The 18643-nt window shown below is 40.2% G+C and overlaps 1 protein-coding gene across 2 annotated transcripts in view; it reads left to right on the top strand.

The window, feature by feature from the left end:
* The first annotated feature begins 16365 nt into the window (after positions 1-16365).
* The window catches only part of LOC140196469 (dnaJ homolog subfamily C member 5-like), a 166147-nt gene continuing 163869 nt past the window's right edge, over positions 16366-18643 (top strand). For both annotated transcript variants that reach the window (XM_072255863.1, XM_072255779.1), the window contains exon 1: positions 16366-16550. The gene's annotated coding sequence lies outside the window, so the exon portion shown is untranslated. The remainder of the gene's footprint in view (positions 16551-18643) is intronic.

Below are 18643 nucleotides of genomic sequence, written 5' to 3'. Positions count from 1 at the left end.
TCCATCCTCCAGGAAACTGGGACTTTGACTTGGATTCAGACTCAGACCTGCTTATATTGGACCTTTGGCTGTTTATTGAAATATAGTTTTACTACTAAATAAATAATTTTGTCTTGATGTAAATGTAAAAGAATATAATGAATTAAGCTCCACTATGCATCTCTATTGATTTTTGAATAGCTTAATTAATGTGATATTGCCTAATTATTCTGTCACCCTGTCATAATTGCCTTTAAGGTCTCAAGTTAAATCAAGATTAAGAGGGAAATAATTCTCAGGATCTGTTGCTTAAAAAGTTAGTGGCAACCAGACTCAAATGCAACCTTTAATTCAATATAATTTGAAATAATGTTTGACATAATCTTGTATAAACTATGTGTAGAAATGAATGATAACATTGATGAGACCTTGTATTACCAGATAATTTTAAAACAAAATTATGTGGGATCATGATTTCCTTCCAAAAACCAGATTAAATACCTTGATAAAAAATTCTAAAGATGGAAAAACATAAAAGTAAGGGTGGAAGACTGCAACAAACTTCCACACTCATTCAAAATAAAACAATAATGCAATTTTGATGTAGACCAAGATTAACATCTTCATTTTAAAAAGAGCACCCTTCATAGTTGTATCTTCAGGTAGAAATATTACTTTTATGAGGATCAGCAAAAGTTCTGCAATTTGGTCAGGTTCTGATTTTTAATCTCCTTGGTCCTATCTGTTTACAACAGTCCTTCTAATGTAATAAAGGTTAGGACACTACTAGTTTTAAAATGTTGAAGTGTTCGGTTGCCATGGTTGCCACAGACTTTTGTTATGCAACACAGATTACAATGTCAGTTTGAAATGGTGAAGTGTTCCATTGCCATGGTAACAGGCAAGGTCCATATTAGAATGTTAAAAAAGGATTCTGCAAATTAAATGGAAACTACTAAGGCTTTTGGCAACATTCTAAAGAATTCCCATGACTTAGAAGGACTTAACAAACCTAGAAGCAAGTCACAAGTGAGTTACTCAATCTGAAAACCAGATATATAGATCCCACTTTGAACTGAAAAGTTCAGGGTGGCCTTATATGTAACTCATTTCCTCCCTCTGATTGCACTCCTAACAGTTCCTCTAAAAACAAAGGATGCATCTGCAGTATTACAGTGTGTATCTACCATCAGTTGAGAATAGTTGCTGGTCTGTTCTGGTGTGCCTTTCCTGTTTTACTTAATTAGTCCCAATTTCAGTCTTCCAGCACAAAATCAGTGACAGCACGTCGGTAATTGGGACTTGAAATCCATAGTTGGAACTTTGTGTGGAGAACACCTAGCGAAGTTGGGATAGAATAAAAACTGATCAGATGGTTTATTTTTAATAACAAACTTCAGTATGAAAGAATCTTCTCTACCGTTCTGTTTGATGGAAGACTGAATGTACTATTATAGGTTATGGCAGTTGGTGGAGAAGGATCAGTAGCATATTAACTGCAATCAATTGAGTAAATTTCTTTCTCTAGTCAGTTATGGGAACTGATAATTTCTGTGTTCTGCATCTGCCTTAAAAAATCTTGAAATTTAACAATTGTGCAGCAGAATCTTGTTTGTAACTGGTTAGTCATTTATTTGTCTCATGTTCTCCACATAACACAGATTTCAATTAGTTTCTGCATGTTTTTATTTCCCACATCCTATTCCTAGTTGTGTTTTATTTTACTGCAGACCATGAAGAGGTCTACTAAGTGTTCTCAGCATCCCTATATTTTAATTTAAACCTTATTTCAGGATTAACATTAAAAACACCCATGTTAGCAAAAAAAAAGTCAGAATAAGCCAAGATCTCTTTCTACTTAGGTGTAATATATAAACAGCACATGTGATATGTGGCAACTGCTTGTTTATAGCTGATCAATTTGGTCCCACTTTCCAAATTTTTTTGGACACCTGATTGTTGCCTCAGTGAATTCTGATGAGGTATCTCAGCAATCCAAGTAATATGTTGGAGAGCACATCTCTGCCTTGTCATTGCTCCCAAAATGAAGCCCATTTGAACTATAATATATGGCCTCTAGAGTTTGCCTGAAGTCAGTTTTGCAGTCCTCATAGATTGGGTAGAAACAAAATACCGTGCAGATGCTGGGGTCAAAGCAACACGTATAACACGCTGGAGGAACTCAGCAGTTTGGACAGCATCCATGGAAATGAACAGTCAACGTTTTGGGCCAAGACCCTTCGTCAGGACTCATTGGACAGATTGTGTAGGGTTGTACCTGAACTGCAACCGAAGCTGAAACCTCAGGAATCTGATAGCAAATGATTGCCGGATCTATAGTGTTGAAATGAGGGATCAACACTGGAGGATGGGAAAGCGGCTTATTTGCTGTTGAGCCTTGTTTTCTTCTGTTGTTGTTGCTTGTGTTATGTGTTGTGTTGCTGTTGTATTGAACATTATGGGCATGCTATATTGGTGCCAGAATGTGTGGCAACACTTAGGTGGCCTCCAGCACGAGTTTGGTATGGGTCCCCAAATCCTAAGGACTTTCTACAGGGGTACAATTGAGAGCATTCTGACTGGCTGCATCACTGCCTGGTATGGGAACTGTACTTCCCTCAATCGCAGGACTCTGCAGAGAGTGGTGCCAACAGCCCAGAGCATCTGTAGGTGTGAGTTCCCAGTATTCAGGACATTTACAGAGATGGGTGCATAAAAATAGCCCGAACGATCATATATATCCTCATTGGGAACCCAAGTCACTCCAACCACAAACTGTTCCATCTGCTGCCATCCGGGAAACAGTACCACAACGTAAAAACCAGGACTAATAGTCTCTGGAACAGCTTCTTCCACCAGGCCATCAGACTGATTAATTCATGCTGATACAATTGTATTTCTATGCTATGTTGACTGTCCTGTTGAACATACTATTTATTATAAATTACTATACATTGCACATTTAGATGGAGACGTAACGTAAAGATTTTTACTCCTGGTGTATGTGAAGGATGTAAGAAATAGTCAATTTAATCCTTGTGTGTATTGGTTATGAACAAAAACAGCACATTTCACTATAATCACTAATGTTCTTGTGATTAATCTGAGTCTGAAGCAAGCCACAACATACATATTATGATTTCGTGGAATTCGTTGTCACAGGCAGCTGTGGAGGCCAGGTCTTTACATATACTTAAGGCAGAGGTTGATAGATTCTTGATTGGTCAGGGCATGAAGGGATATGGGAAGAAGGCAAGAGATTGGGGCTTTGAGGTCAAATGGATCAGCCTTGATGAAATGGCGGAGCAGACTTGATGGGCCAAATGGCCTAAATCTGCTCCTATATTTTATGGTCTTATTGAAAAGGGTGAAATCCAGCCAAGACACTGTTAGGGAGCTAAGCTCCATGCGTGTTATTTATGTAAGTTACCCAATCTTATTGGGCACAAATTTCAGATTTTATCTGTCACGTTTTCACCTGAGTCTTCTGAAGATAAATTCATGCCACCTCATTATATGAAAAGTCCCAACATGAATGACCAATCTTGCCCTCAATCCACTGCACTGGCTGTCAGCTACTGTTGTGCAGTGACTCATTGTGTACAGATCCTCTATGTAAATAGACCCCTAGAGCATGTGGTGTGCTGGTATCTGATCTGTTCACTGCAAGAGTTAAATTGAGTAATTGGTAGTGACTTATTTGTTTCTTTAGTCCTCAGTGGCTGGGACAATCAAATTAGAGGGGCTTGTTGGATGTGGAAGAGCTACAAAGTGAACAGAAGATTAATATAATTTTACTTACAATTACTTCAGCCTCATAGTCATGCTCCAGCAATCACCAGCACACTTTCCTTTAGGCCAGTGAACCAGTGACTATAGGGTTGCTACTGTCATTCTCCTGCTTCCAGCAATGATTTTGTATCATCTCTTGGAAAGGAGAGAAAAGTACATTTTTTTTGTGAGATGTAATGTAATTGAGTGAAGAACCTCTGCGGCATGGTATATAGGTGTGAGTTTTGTAGCTATGGTAAGTGTTTGAGATGATGTGAATTTAACTTAGACATTATAATTGGTGGAGATGAATGCTGGAATTTGGGTTACAACTTGTCTAATGTGCAGGACTAATGGTACAGTTGGTAGAGGACAGCAATTAAAAATGTCTTCACTAACATTGCAACTATTAATAATCTTTACAACTTTCTAGGTCCCAGAGGGTAGAGGTTGTCATCTCTTTCTCTTCAACTCAGGTGTTCAGAGTTATAGGAAAAATATGAGTGCCTACTCTTCGTTTTGGCTCAGTAGACCATGACATGTTTGCCAAATTTAACTTGATTACTATTTATCTTAGATAGAAAAAGGTGCCCAAGGCAGCAATGAATTTTATCATTGTTGTCCTCTTTCATTGGGAGGTTGCCAATAAGCTATGGAATTTGATCTGCAGGCTGGCAGATGACCTTTGTCTTCGAAATTTTTAATGGTCTATTTGTCATAAACTTCGGTGAGTTAGAGATGACTTTGAGCTGGAATATGTACATAACACAAGTATATTCCATATGGTAACTTGATGATTGATGTTGTAATGAACTTGGTTTTAAAGTGGAGATGGACAAAGTTTTATATATATAGTTTCCTGTTTGGTTTGCTCCACTCCAACAAAAGCTTATTGGAAATGAGTCCCAATATTGATGGGCTGATTGGCCTGGTATGAAAGCACGAATGCCTTTGAACAGAAACCCCTATAATAGGTGTTGGATTCGGCCCAGAACATCACGGGTAAAGGCCTCCCCAACCACTGAGTGCATCTACATGAAACGCTGTCATAGGAAAACAGCATCCATCATCAGAGATCCTCACCAACCAGGCCATGCCCTTTTCTCACTGCTGCCATTAGGTAGAAGGTACAAGAGCCTCAGGACTCACACCGCCAGGTTCAAGAACAGTTATTACCCCACAATCATCAGGTTCCTGAACAAAAGGGAAAAGCTACACTCACTTGCCCATCCATTGAGGTGTTCCACAGCCAATGATCTCACTTTATTACCCATTATCTTGTTGTTTCATGTTCTGGTCATTTATTGCTATTTATTTATATTTGGAATTGCACAGTTTGTTGTCTCCTGCTCTCTAGTTGATCTTTCATTGATCCTATTATAGTTTCTATTCTATAGATTTTGCTGAGTATGGCCACAGGAAATTGTATCTCAGAGTAGTATCCAGTGACGTATATGTACTGTGATAATAAAATTTACTTTGAACTTTGAATTTTACCGTGAGGAAAGTGAGAGGGGAGCTGGTGTGACAGCCTTGCTTCTGTAATTGAGCAGTTTTGGACCTGTTAGTTAAGATAATGGCTTTCATATCATTGCATAGGAACACAACATATTTCTGAGGTCAGCAGAATTTGAGATGTGGTCAGGTGGCCTTTGACCTGTGCCACCTGGTGACAGTAGGGCTACCTGATGACAACGGTAGATATTAGAAGATCTCGTCTCTGGCAATGTGAGTTAGAGTGATTAGAGTGTGAGGGGAGAACATCAGATGAGTGAGTGTGAATAAAGAAACGAAGAAGAGGGGACAGTGAAGGGAGGGTGAGTGGAGCAGGAGGAAGAATATTGGGGGTTCAGAATGGGAAAGGGAGGGAGGCGGAAAGAAGGGAACTGAGTGAGAGAGGGAAGGTGTACTGGAGGCGCTGAGGAGAGTATATGAAGGTGTATTTGAGAAATAGGGCATAGGAAATGCATAATATGCATGTGTGCATCGCAGAGCGAAAGCATACACTCTGACCTTCATGTCCATTATTTCTATGTCTGACATTCATGCAGTAGAGCTTAATTTCCATTTGGTTGGTTTCCTTGACATTGTTTGAAGAAGTCACTCTGTCAAGTCCCTGTGATAGCTTTAAAATGCAAGCTTGGTAGCAGTCTTCACTGAGTTCTCATGAAATTCAACCTCTGATTGCTATTGCAAAACCAGCATGCTAGTGCTGGCTGTTCAATATAATCATGAAGAAGAGGTGAGAGCATGAAGGTTAAGCATCTCTGCATTAGATTAAACAGAGTGGGTTATTCATGCACTGGGTATCTTCTAGGACTATACAGTTTCTCTCCCTTCGTGTTTCTGTGGTAATTCATTTAGAATGCAACCATAGCAAATTCTCTGCCATATATATTTTTGTGTTTTGTCTCTGTACAAGCAAGTAAGCAATTTTCTACTTGTTCAAATGAATGAATGCTTGCAAGCACGGAATTGGAAAATATAATCCTGTATGCCATTTTATAGAATATTGTTCATTTTTACATCGGAAATAATTTCAGAACTGTTCTCAACTTGTAAATTAAACTTCTAGTGTTGTTAAAAACATCTTAAATTACATATTAATGACACTACAGAATATTTTCACTGCAATCTTAAATGAAGTCCTCACCACCACTTAGAAGAGTGGAGGCTCCTTCACATTTGCAAAGAGGGGCCTTTAATCTACTTCAATATTTTTGGTGACTGAAGTTGGAAAACAAAGTTATTTTAAGTGAGAATTAAATAGGCATTTGGTAAAAATATCCAGAATCCGCTCCAGTGGACTTGATGATAATCTCTAAATGGTATCTCATAGGCATTCTACAAATTCCTTCTCTTGGCCTCCATCATTTTTATCAATGATCTGGATGATAATGTGGTTAACTGGATCAGCAAATTTGTGGATGACACCAAGATTGGCGGTATAGTGCATCGCGAGGAAGGCTATCATGGCTTGCAGAGGTATCTGTATCTGCTAAGTGGCAGATGGAATTTTATGCCGACAAGTGCGAGGTTTTGCACTGTGGTTGGACCATCCAAAGTAAGTCTTACACAGTGAACAGTAGGGCACTGAAGAGTGTGGTAGAACAAAAGGACGTAGAAATACAGGTATATAATTCATTGAAAGTGACGTCACATGTAGATAGGATCGTAAAGAAAGCTTTTGGCACATTGACCTTAATAAATCAATGTATTGAGTACAGGAGATGGGATCTTATGTTGAAATTGTATAAGACATTGATGAGGCCTAATTTGGAGTACTCTATGCAGTTTTGGTCACCTGCCTACAGGAAAGGCATAATCAAGGTTGAAAGAATGCAGAGAAAATTTACAATGATGTTGCTTGATCAAGCCCACCTCTCCCACACCAAATTTAATCGTGCATTTAGCTTTTTGATCTCAATATTGCCAAACTGCATGTGGCTCATGTAATATATTGCAACTCTTCTTGTAATTTATAGTTTTATTTTACGTGTATTGCAAATGAACTCCTGCCAAGAAACAACAAATTGCCTGACATATGCCAGTGATATTAAATGTGATATTAAACATGAGCAACACACACAAAATGCTGGAGGAACTCAGCAGGCCAGGCGACAACTATGGAAAAGATTCAGGCCGAGACTCTTCACCAGGAACATCGACTGTACTCTTTTCTATAGATGCTGCCTGGCTTGCTGAGTACCTCCAGCATTTTGCATGTGTTGCTTAGATTTTCAGCATCTGCAGATTTTCTCTTGTTTGTGATATTAAACCTGATTCTGAACAGTCCATGGATTATTACCTTTTTGGTTCTGCATTTTAATTTAATCCCTAGCAGAACATCTTTCCTTGTTCCTCCTACATTGTTGGTACCCACATGGACCACAACAGTTGGATCTTTTCTCTCTCACTCCAAATTCCTCTGCAGATCAGATCATAGTCATAGTCATACTTTATTAATCCCGGGGGAAATTGGTTTTCATTACAGTTGCACCATAAATAATTAAATAGTAATAAAACCATAAATAATTAAATAGTAATATGTAAATTATGCCAGGAAATAAGTCCAGGACCAGCCTAATGGCTCAGGGTGTCTGACCCTCCAAGGGAGGAGTTGTAAAGTTTGATGGCCACAGGCAGGAATGACTTCCTATGACACTCTGTGCTGCATCTCGGTGGAATGAGTCTCTGGCTGAATGTACTCCTGTGCCCAACCAGTACATTATGTAGTGGATGGGAGACATTGACCAAGATGGCATGCAACTTAGACAGCATCCTCTTTTCAGACAGCACCGTGAGAGAGTCCAGTTCCATCCCCACAACATCACTGGCCTTACGAATGAATTTGTTGATTCTGTTGGTGTCTGCTACCCTCAGCCTGCTGCCCCAGCACAAAACAGCAAATATGATTGCATTGGCCACCACAGACTCTGTGGTGCACCATAAGAGCACCACATCTCACAGATGAGCTGTCTCAAACCTGGGCACCTGGCAGACAGTGCAGCATTCTCGACTTTCATCCTTGTGACTAGTCTCTTCTCTCTCCCCCCTGTGCTGTACTGCTCTATGTATTGCTTGTCCTCAACAACTGGTAAGGTTGTTACACCTGATCGTAAGTACACTCAGGTGGTTGTAAAAGGTTCTGATGGCAGAAGAATTATCTCAATATCCAATGTTTACACCTAAAACTACATCAGTGATATAAATTATCTGATCTTTGACACATTGGTTTTGTGGTCACTTCCTCTACGCAAATTTGTGGGCATGTTTCCTGCATTACAACAGTGACATATTTTTCAGATAAACCCAACTATACTTTAGAAAGGTTTATGTTATTGCAAAACAGATACTGTTTTCTGTAACCTGCAACTGACAACCTTCGTGCATCTAGATCATCAAAGGCTCCACTTATAAAAGTACAGCAGCAATGATTTCTGAATTTGAAACGGTTTAAAGTCACTGACAAAAATCATGAAATGCGTTGTTTTGTGGCAGCAGTATAGTGCATCGTAACAAATAACTATAAGTAACAATAACTGTGAATAAATAGTGCAAAAAAGGAATGCCGAGGTGGAGTAATGAGTTCATAGATCATACAGAAATTTGATTGCAGAGGGATGAAGCTCTTCCTAAAACATTGTTTGTGGGCTCCTCTACCTTCTCCATTCTGGTAGTAATGAGAAGAGGGCATGTCCTGGATGGTGAGGGTCTTTAATGATGGATAAGACCATAAGACATAAGAGCAGAATTAGGAAATTCAGCCCATCAAATCCGCTCAGCCATTTTATCATGGCTGATCCTGGATCCCATTCAACCTCATACAGCATACAGCCCTCTCACCATATGATGCCCCACCAACCAGGAATCTATAAATATACCCATGGACTTGGCCTCCACCACGGTCTGTGGCAGAGCATTCCACAGTTCACCACTCTTTGGCTAAAAAAAATTCCTCCTTACCTCTGTTCTAGAAGGTTGCCCCTGAATTCTGAGGCTGTGCCCTCTAGTTCTGGATACCCCCACGTGGAAACATCCTCTCAACATCCACATTATCTAGTCCTTTCAACATTCAGTAGGTCTCAGTGAGATCTCCCCCTCCCCCACCCTCTTCTAAATTTCAGTGAGTTCAGGCCCAAAGCTGCCTAATGCTCCTCTGAACTCTCTTCAATGAAAGTACATCCTTTCTATGATAAGGGGCCCAAGACTGTTGACAATACTCCAAGTTCAGCCTGACTACTGTCTTATAAAGCTTCAGCATTATCTCCTTGTTTTTGTATTCTATCCTCCTTGAAATAGATTAGATTATGAGGACGTTCAGTTCTCATTTATTGTCATTTAGAAATGCATACAGGCATTAAGAAATGATACAATGTTCCTCCAGAGTGATATCACAAAAAAAAGGACAAACTAAAGACTAACACTGACAAGACCACATAATTATAACATATAGTTACAGCAGTGCAACGCAATACCATAATTTGATAAAGAACAGACCATGGGAACGGTAAAAAAAAGTCTCAAGGTTCCGATTGACTCCTGATAGTCCCTGATAGCAGGCGGCAGAAGAGAGAAACTCTCTCTGCCATAAACCTCTAGGCACCAACAACTGTCAATGCATTGGAAGCACCCGATCCCAGCCAGCTCTGAGTCCGTCCAAAAACTTCGAGCCTCCAACCAGCCCTTCGACACCGAGCACCACCTCGGCCGAGCGCTTCAACCCTGTCCCGGCCGTCGAGCAACAAGCAAAGCCCAGGATTCGGGGCCTTCCGCTCTGGAGATTCAGGATCACACAGTAACAGCAGCAGCGAAAAAGACATTTCAGAAGTTTCTCCAGATGTTCCTCCGTTCTCTCACATCTGTCTCCATCAAATCAGAATTGTGCATGGCACCCTACTTGACAGATTACAGATATCGTTCGCCAGAGTGGCTGCGCAAGCTGCGTCGCGCCGCCATCTTCTCTTCCTCCTCCTAATAAATGCCAACATTGCACTTGCCTTCTTTACCACAGACTCAGCCTGTGAAATAACTTTCTGGGTCTCTTGCACGAGGACTCCCAAGTCCCTTTGCGCCTCTGATGTTTAAATGTTATCCCTATTTATGTAATAATCTGCACTATTGTTCCTTTTACCAAAATGTATTATCATACATTTCCCAACACTGTATTCTATCTGTCATATTTTTGCCCATTTTTCCCGTTTGTCTAAGTCCTGCTGCAATTGCATTGTTTCCTCAACACTACCTACCCCTCCACCTATCTTCGTATCATCTGGAAACTTTGCCACAAAGCCATCAATTCCATTATCTAAATCACTGACAAACAATGTGAAAAGTAGCGGTCCCAATACTGATCCCTTAAGAACACCACTAGTCACTGGCAGCCAACCAGAAAAGGACCCCTTTATTCCCACTGGCTGCCTCCTGCCTGTCAGCCATTCCTCTATCCATGCCAGTATACTTCCTGTAACACCATAGGATTTTATCTTGTTCAGCAGCCTCATGTGAGGCACCTTATCAAATGCCTTCTGAAAATCTAAGTAAATGACATCTACCTGGCTTGCCTTTGTCCAGCCTTCAAAGAATTCCAACACAGTTGTCAGGCGAGAGCTCCCTTTACAGAAAACATGCTGACTTTGACCTATTTTATCATTAGTCTCCAAGTTTCTGAAACCTTATCCTTAATAATGGACTCCAACACCTTCCCAACCACTGAAGTTAGTCTAATTGGCCTATAATTTCCTCTCTTTTGTCTTCCTTCCTTCTTAATGAGTGGAGTGCCATTTGCAATTTTCCAGACTTCCAGGACCATGTCAGGATCAAGTGATTCTTGAAAGATCATGACCAATACATCCATTATCTCTTCAGCAACATCTCTCAAGACTCTGGGATGTAGTCTATCTGGTCCAGGTGACTTATCCACCTTAAGACCTTTCAGATTGCCTACCACATTTTCCTTTGTAATAGCAATGGCAGTCACTCCTACTCTGTGACTCATGAATCTCTGGCATACAGCTAGTGTCTTCCACAGTAACGACAAAAGCAAAGTTCATCTGCCATTTCTTTGTTCCCTCTTACTACCTCCCCAACATCATTTTCCAATGGTCTAATATCAACTCTCACCTCCCTTTTATTCTTTATATAATTGAAAAATCTTTTAGTATCCTGCTTTATATTATTGAATAGTTTGCCCTAATAGTTCATCTTTTCCCTTCTTATAGCTTTATTTAGTTGTCTTTTGTTGGATTTCAGAAATTTCCCAGTCATCCAACTTCCCACTCATTTTTGCTACATTATATGGCCTTTCCTTGGCTTTTATGCAGTCCTTAACTTCCCTTGTCAGCCATGATTGCCTAGCCCTGCCACTTGAGAACAACTTCTTCTGTGGGACATAGCTATCCTGTGCTTTCCTGAACTATGACCAGAGCTATTCTGATCTATTCCCAGAAACTTCAGCCACCTCCGTTCTGCCATCATCCGCTCCAGTATTCCCCTCCAATCCACCTGGGCAAGCTCCTCTCTCATGTCTCTGTAATTCCCTTTATTCCATTGCGATATTGATGCATGTGACTTGTGCTTTTCTCTCTCAAATTGCAACATGAATTCAATTATATTATGTCCACTGTCTCCTAAGGGTTCCTTTACATTAAACTCCCTAATAAGATGGATAATCATTAGTGACTCATCTTTAAGTGACATGATGAACTAGTATATAAGTATGTTTTGTTATAGAAAGGGCAACATCTCCTCAGGCCATGTCACTTAATGCTTGAGGGTCTTGGAACATCTGGGGACAGTAGAATTTGAAACAGGTGGTACGAAAATTCATTTCTGGCCCTTGAAAGAACAGTGGAGTGAGGGTGGGTTTCAGAAAGGTTAAAGGAAAAAATGGGACATATTTACTGCTATATTTTGAAAATGATTATCCCAGCAACAATTGACAGCAGTCATTCTCAGGGTGATTTGTTTACCTACATTGGTCCCTACTGAACTGAAGTGAAATCATCCTGATGTAGAAGTTCTTCATCAGAGACATACCCAGTTGAAATTCCAGAAAGAAGTGAATTAACACAGAAATGGCCCACACAGGATAAAAACAAAGTTGAGGGAAAACATATACATGAATTTCTAGGAATGGATAATTTCTAAATGTCAAGGAAACTGAAAAGCATTCCAAACATTAATAGCATTGATAGAATGTAAACCTGGGGAATAATTAATTAGTTGTCTGTCAAAGAATTTCACACGAGATTTGGGTTGGTGGGTGGGCTTTTGTTGGGCCCTTTTAAGTCACGTTAGGCTCAAATGCCTCACAGGGCCTTGCCAATCAAGTCCAGGATGCAAGCTAGATTTTTTGGATCTGAAACAAATAAGTGAAGGGTAATGAGGAATCTGAACCATGAGAACCTCTTAGCAAATTCACTAGAATTAAAATCACAGAATAGAGTTGGAACCATAGTATCTTATGCTGCTTGAAAGATTGTTGATTTTGTTGAAAGAGTAGGATGAATAGAATACTGGAACTGCCAAAGAACAAATGACACTTAAGATATCATTGTCCTTTTCGCTTTTAGAGAGTATTTTGACATTTGTGGTGTGGCATGAATCTGTTGTCATGAAATATATCAGGCTTTAACAAATCGGTGTTCTCTCTGTCACAAGTAAATTATTCTTTAGAGTTATTTTATCAATTGCATCTATTTATGCTGCATTATGAGTTCAGCCTGACCCTATGGTTCCCTTTTGAATAAACCTATTTGTTCTTTGTTTCATTTAACCTGACATATACAGATCGTAAAAGATTAACTTTGAGTATTAAGTTTACAACCATCAGACCAGAACACAGAGGAGCAGAATTAGGCCATTCAGCACATTAAGTCTGTTCTACTATTCCATCATGGCCTATTTATTTTTCCTCTCAACCCCATTCTCCTACTCTTTTCCTGTTGCTGTTGCATGAATGAAGTCACCAGAGAAAAGTATTGGCAGCTATGAAGCAGGTTCTTTATTCAATAAAACAAGATAAAGCAGGGATCATATGGAGACCCTTTCAGTGGAAAGGTCTGGCTGGCCCAAAGTTGGGCTTGGTATTTTATGTACTAAAGGACAATTCCATATTTACAATGTATCTACAATGCTTTCTTTGAAACTACAGACAAATTTCGTACCTCTCAATTCGCACCCACACCACAGACATCCAAATGAATTTTAATCAGCATTGTCTGGTCTGGGATTCATGGATTTTAAGAACCATTGTTTCAGAGCTGTACTCCAAAGTACTTTGTAAATCCACAATTTACACTCAGACCCAAAGAGTGGTGGCCAAAGTCATCTGCTAAGTATAAATATGCTAAACCCAAAAATCACTCTAAGACCTGTAATTTCATATGTGGCAATGAATTCCACAGATACACCAGACCCTGGCTAAAAAATCTCGCCTCACTCTGTTCTCAATGGATGTCCTTGTATTCTGATGCTGTCCCCTTTGCTCCAAGACTCTCCCACTATTGGAAACATCCTCTCCACATCCACTCTGACTAGGCTTTTCAATATTCAATAGGTTTCAATGAGATTCCCCTTATTCTTCTAAACTGCAGCCTATAGACCTAGACAGCAGGCCTAGAGGCATCAGACACTCCTCATACAGTATGTTAACTTATTCATTCCCAGGATCATTTTCATGAACCTCTTCTGGACTCTCTCCAATATCAGCACATTCTTTCTTAGATAAGAGGCCCAAAACATCTCACAGTACTCCAAGTGCAGTCTAACCAATACCTTATAAAGCCTCAGGATTACATCCTTGCTTTTATATTCTAGTCCTCGTGAAATGAATACTATCAATGCATTTGCCTTCCGTACCTGCACCAAATGTACATTTCAATGGACATGTAATTTGCATGGTTGCTCTATTAAATTTATTAATTGATATTTGAGTTATACTGAGATGCTTTTGTCTGATTTTTGATTCTGATATCTCTGAAAAGTCATAACCAAAATTCAGCATTGTGATTTTTATCAACGGCCTAGGTTCTTGCTTAGTATGGGTATCAAAGGTTACAGGAAGAAGGTAGGAGAATAGGCTTGAGGGGGATAATAAGTCAGCTATGATGGAATGGCAGATGGGCCAAATGGCCTAATTTTCTTCTATATCTTAAGATTCTAAGGTCGAGTCCACAGTTTTTTTGCAATAAATGTATGCAAGAAACCAAAACGGTTGTACAAATACAAAACCAATACATTTTGTCAATCTATACTGTAACATAATCTTGTCAACTAAGATATCCAATTGAAAGTTCATCAGTAATTCAACAATATAACACCTGAAAACAACTGACTGGAATTCTGTAAACACAAGGAACTTAAGCAATTAAACAAACCATGGACATTTTTTTCCTTGCTAACAAAGTGAGAATAATAAAATAGTCACCAATGAGCAAGAAATTTCAGCTGAGAACTTTTATCTTGAATTCTAAATGTTTAAATACTCGATATGCAATCCTGTCAGCTAACATAGTGCTAGAAATTTAGAAAATGTACCCCTGTGTGTCACATGGGCCCATGGAAAATGTCTATCCCATTTTACTTCTGTCCTTAATATATGGCTTACGTTAATCTAGGATCTTCTAGATGGAAGGATTGTTCAATACTAGATTACAGGGTTTTGACTTCTTTTGTAAGTGGTTTGTTTGCGAATCTCACACCTGAGGCAGGGACAAGTTCATGCGCACCCCTTGTATTTCAGCCTTCACAAAAAGTTCTTTGCTCTCATTCAACTTACTCCAATCCATTGTACTATATAGTATTTTCCCGAGTTTTTCTGCAGTTTCTCTATTTCCTCAACACTACCTGCTCCTCCATCTATCTTTATATCGTCTAAACTCGGCTCAAAGACGCCAATTCTATCATCCAAATCATTGACATATAACATGAAAAGAAGAGGTCCCAACATCGACACCACTAGTTACCAGCAGCCGAACACAAAAGGCCCCTTTTGTTCTCACTCTTTGCCTCCTACCAGACAACCAATCTTCTATCTTTACTGTACTACCATGAGCTCTTATCTTGTTAAGCAGCCTGATGTGCAGCATCTTGTCAAAGACCTTCCGAAAACCCAAGCAAACAATATCCACTGAGTCTCCTTTGCCTATCCTGCCTGTTATTTCCTCAAAGAATTCCAACAGAATAACTGTCAGGTAAGATTTCTCATTAAGGAAACCACGCTGACTTCGGCCAATTTTATCATGTGCTTAAAATACCCCAAAACCTCATCCTCAGTACTGTACTCTAACATCTTCCCAACCTCTGAAGTCAAACGAACTGATCACGGAAAACAACCTGTCTTTAAAATGCACTCGGTGATGGTGATAATGGCTGCATTTCTCTGAGTACGGTTCTCCTGTTTTCCAAAGATGCTGTTCTCACATTCCATCAGAAAGATAACTTAAGATTAAGCCTTACATCATTCTCCATTTTGCTGGAACGGGAATTGAAGAATGGTGTAAGGCTTAATATTGGCCTTTCCATACATTCCCTATACAAATTCCTTTGGTCTAATATCAGACGACAAAGAAGTCCTCCAGCTGTATCACACAAAATGCTGGAGGAACTCAGCAGGACAGGCAGCAGCTATAGAGAAAAGTATAGTCAGCGTTTTGGGCCGAAGCCCTTTGGCAGGACTGTTTTTTTGTGATGTGCTGAGCTGTCTCCACAACTCTCTGTTATTTCTTATGTTCTCAGGTAGACCAGTTGTCACAACAAGCCATGATCTTTGATGATGTTAGTTAGTCCTGACGAAGGGTCTCAGCCTGAAACGTCGACTGCACCTCTTCCTACAGATGCTGCCTGGCCTGCTGCGTTCACCAGCAACTTTGATGTGTGTTGCTTGATCTTTGATGATGTGATGTGAAGGCAGCTATTGTTGTGCACACAAATCTCAGATTGCACTCGCCCCAGAGCGCAGAATCCATGGAGACCTAGAGCTAAGACGGTCCATCTGCCTGCTGCCCGTCCTTATACACTGATAGTTCACACTTTTTAGTTTTTTTGGGGATGTATGAGATATTTGAATGTTCACATTTATTGTCATATTTTAATACTTCCTTACAGGTTGAACATTCCTGGGTCGTTTCATGCTGCAAGTGGAGTGAAACGAGAGGCTTCAGGGCCTGCAAACTCTGGCTACCCAATGAGTTCTGTTGAAACACGGGAGGAAGTAGAACTCATTGTGATCTTCAGGACACTACTTCTAATGGATTTCAGTAGCAAACACCTGCTATAACATGAGTTTGTGATACCAGGTAATCTCTATATTAATAACATCTCTGAAAAGAAGTCAAGAACCTGTAAATTCATTTGTGTCACTTTTGTTTCTGTAGGCAACATGAGTCCTTTGGTTAGCAGTTGTGAATGGTAATCAGTAGTTTGTAGCATGTTTGATAGCTTTCGAGCAGTTTTGCGAGTGTAATCCATATGTACTTTAAGCACAGTAGTGACATTAACCATCATGTGATATTTGTTTAAAAAATAACTTCACCATACCTTGGTCCCTGTATATGCAGTTCTAGTATAATAGTTGTGGGTGGGGGTGAGAGGTCCTAGATGCAGTACATCTCGTTTTAAACAAGGTTGATAGTTCCACTTTGGTGCTATGAGTCACAATAGGCCAGTTCCCAACTTGAGCTTTAATACGGTATGCCTAGAAAATGTCATACATATTTGGAAGTTTCAGAATGGTATTATATGGGTCATTGGGGAGACAATAGTTGAAGAACAGAGCCAAATTTGAGCTTCACACATCAAAGTTGCTGGCGAACGCAGCAGGCCAGGCAGCATCTCTAGGAAGAGGTACAGTCGACGTTTCAGGCCGAAACCCTTCGTCAGGACTAACTGAAGGAAGAGTGAGTAAGGGATTTGAAACAACACACATCAAAGTTGCTGGTGAACGCAGCAGGCCAGGCAGCATCTGTAGGAAGAGGTGCAGTCGACATTTCAGGCCGAGACCCTTCGTCAGGACTAACTGAAGGAAGAGTGAGTAAGGGATTTGAAAGTTGGAGGGGGAGGGGGAGATCCAAAATGATAGGAGAAGACAGGAGGGGGAGGGATGGAGCCAAGAGCTGGACAGGTGATTGGCAAAAGGGGATACGAGAGGATCATGGGACAGGAGGTCCGGGGAGAAAGACGGGGGGGGGGGGGAGACCCAGAGGATGGGCAAGAGGTATATTCAGAGGGACAAAAAGGAGAGTGAGAGAAAGAACGTGTGCATAAAAATAAGTAACAGATGGGGTACGAGGGGGAGGTGGGGCCTTAGCGGAAGTTAGAGAAGTCGATGTTCATGCCATCAGGTTGGAGGCTACCCAGACGGAATATAAGGTGTTGTTCCTCCAACCTGAGTGTGGCTTCATCTTTACAGTAGAGGAGGCCGTGGATAGACATGTCAGAATGGGAATGGGATGTGGAATTAAAATGTGTGGCCACTGGGAGATCCTGCTTTCTCTGGCGGACAGAGCGTAGATGTTCAGCAAAGCGGTCTCCCAGTCTGCGTCGGGTCTCACCAATATATAAAAGGCCACATCGGGAGCACCGGACGCAGTATATCACCCCAGTCGACTCACAGGTGAAGTGTTGCCTCACCTGGAAGGACTGTTTGGGGCCCTGAATGGTGGTAAGGGAGGAAGTGTAAGGGCATGTGTAGCACTTGTTCCGCTTACACGGATAAGTGCCAGGAGGGAGATCAGTGGGGAGGGATGGGGGGGACGAATGGACAAGTGAGTTGCGTAGGGAGCGATCCCTGCGGAATGCAGGGAGAGGGGGGGAGGGAAAGATGTTCCCCAGATTCCCACTGCTCCCCAAATTTGAGCTTGTATGCATTCAGAAGCAGGTACTTGAAAGAATAATTATAATTGTATTTGTCATTATTTGATGTATTGAGGTAATAATATAAACCTAAATTTGCTAAAACAAAACTCAAAACATTAGAAAGATAAATCTGCTTTCAGATAAAACACCCAGCTTAATAGTAAAAGATGTATAAAAATTTTAATATGTTAAAAATTACAAGTTATACGTCTATAAAATATCAGTTGGTCAAGACATAGCTATTCTTGATATTGGTGTGTCAAAACTGTTAAACCTTTCAATGGCAAAGAATTGCAGGAAGCAATTCTCTTTTCATTCAGAACCAAATATGGAGCTTAACTTTGTTCTTCATACAGATTTTCAATAAGGAATCTTTACAGGCTATATATTTTCATCCTTTCATGCCATGTCTTACCCAATGACGTGAAATAACTCATAAATGGTCCACACAGGATAAAAATAAAGTTGAGGAAAAATTTCTAGGAAATGGATTTCTGAATGTTAAGGATATTGAAAAGCATTCCAAACATTGATA

This window comes from Mobula birostris, chromosome 1 (assembly GCF_030028105.1).
Source record: "Mobula birostris isolate sMobBir1 chromosome 1, sMobBir1.hap1, whole genome shotgun sequence".
NCBI lineage: Eukaryota > Metazoa > Chordata > Chondrichthyes > Myliobatiformes > Myliobatidae > Mobula > Mobula birostris.
The sequence above is the reverse complement of the archived record's forward strand: the minus strand, read 5'-3'. Positions and strand labels throughout refer to the sequence as shown.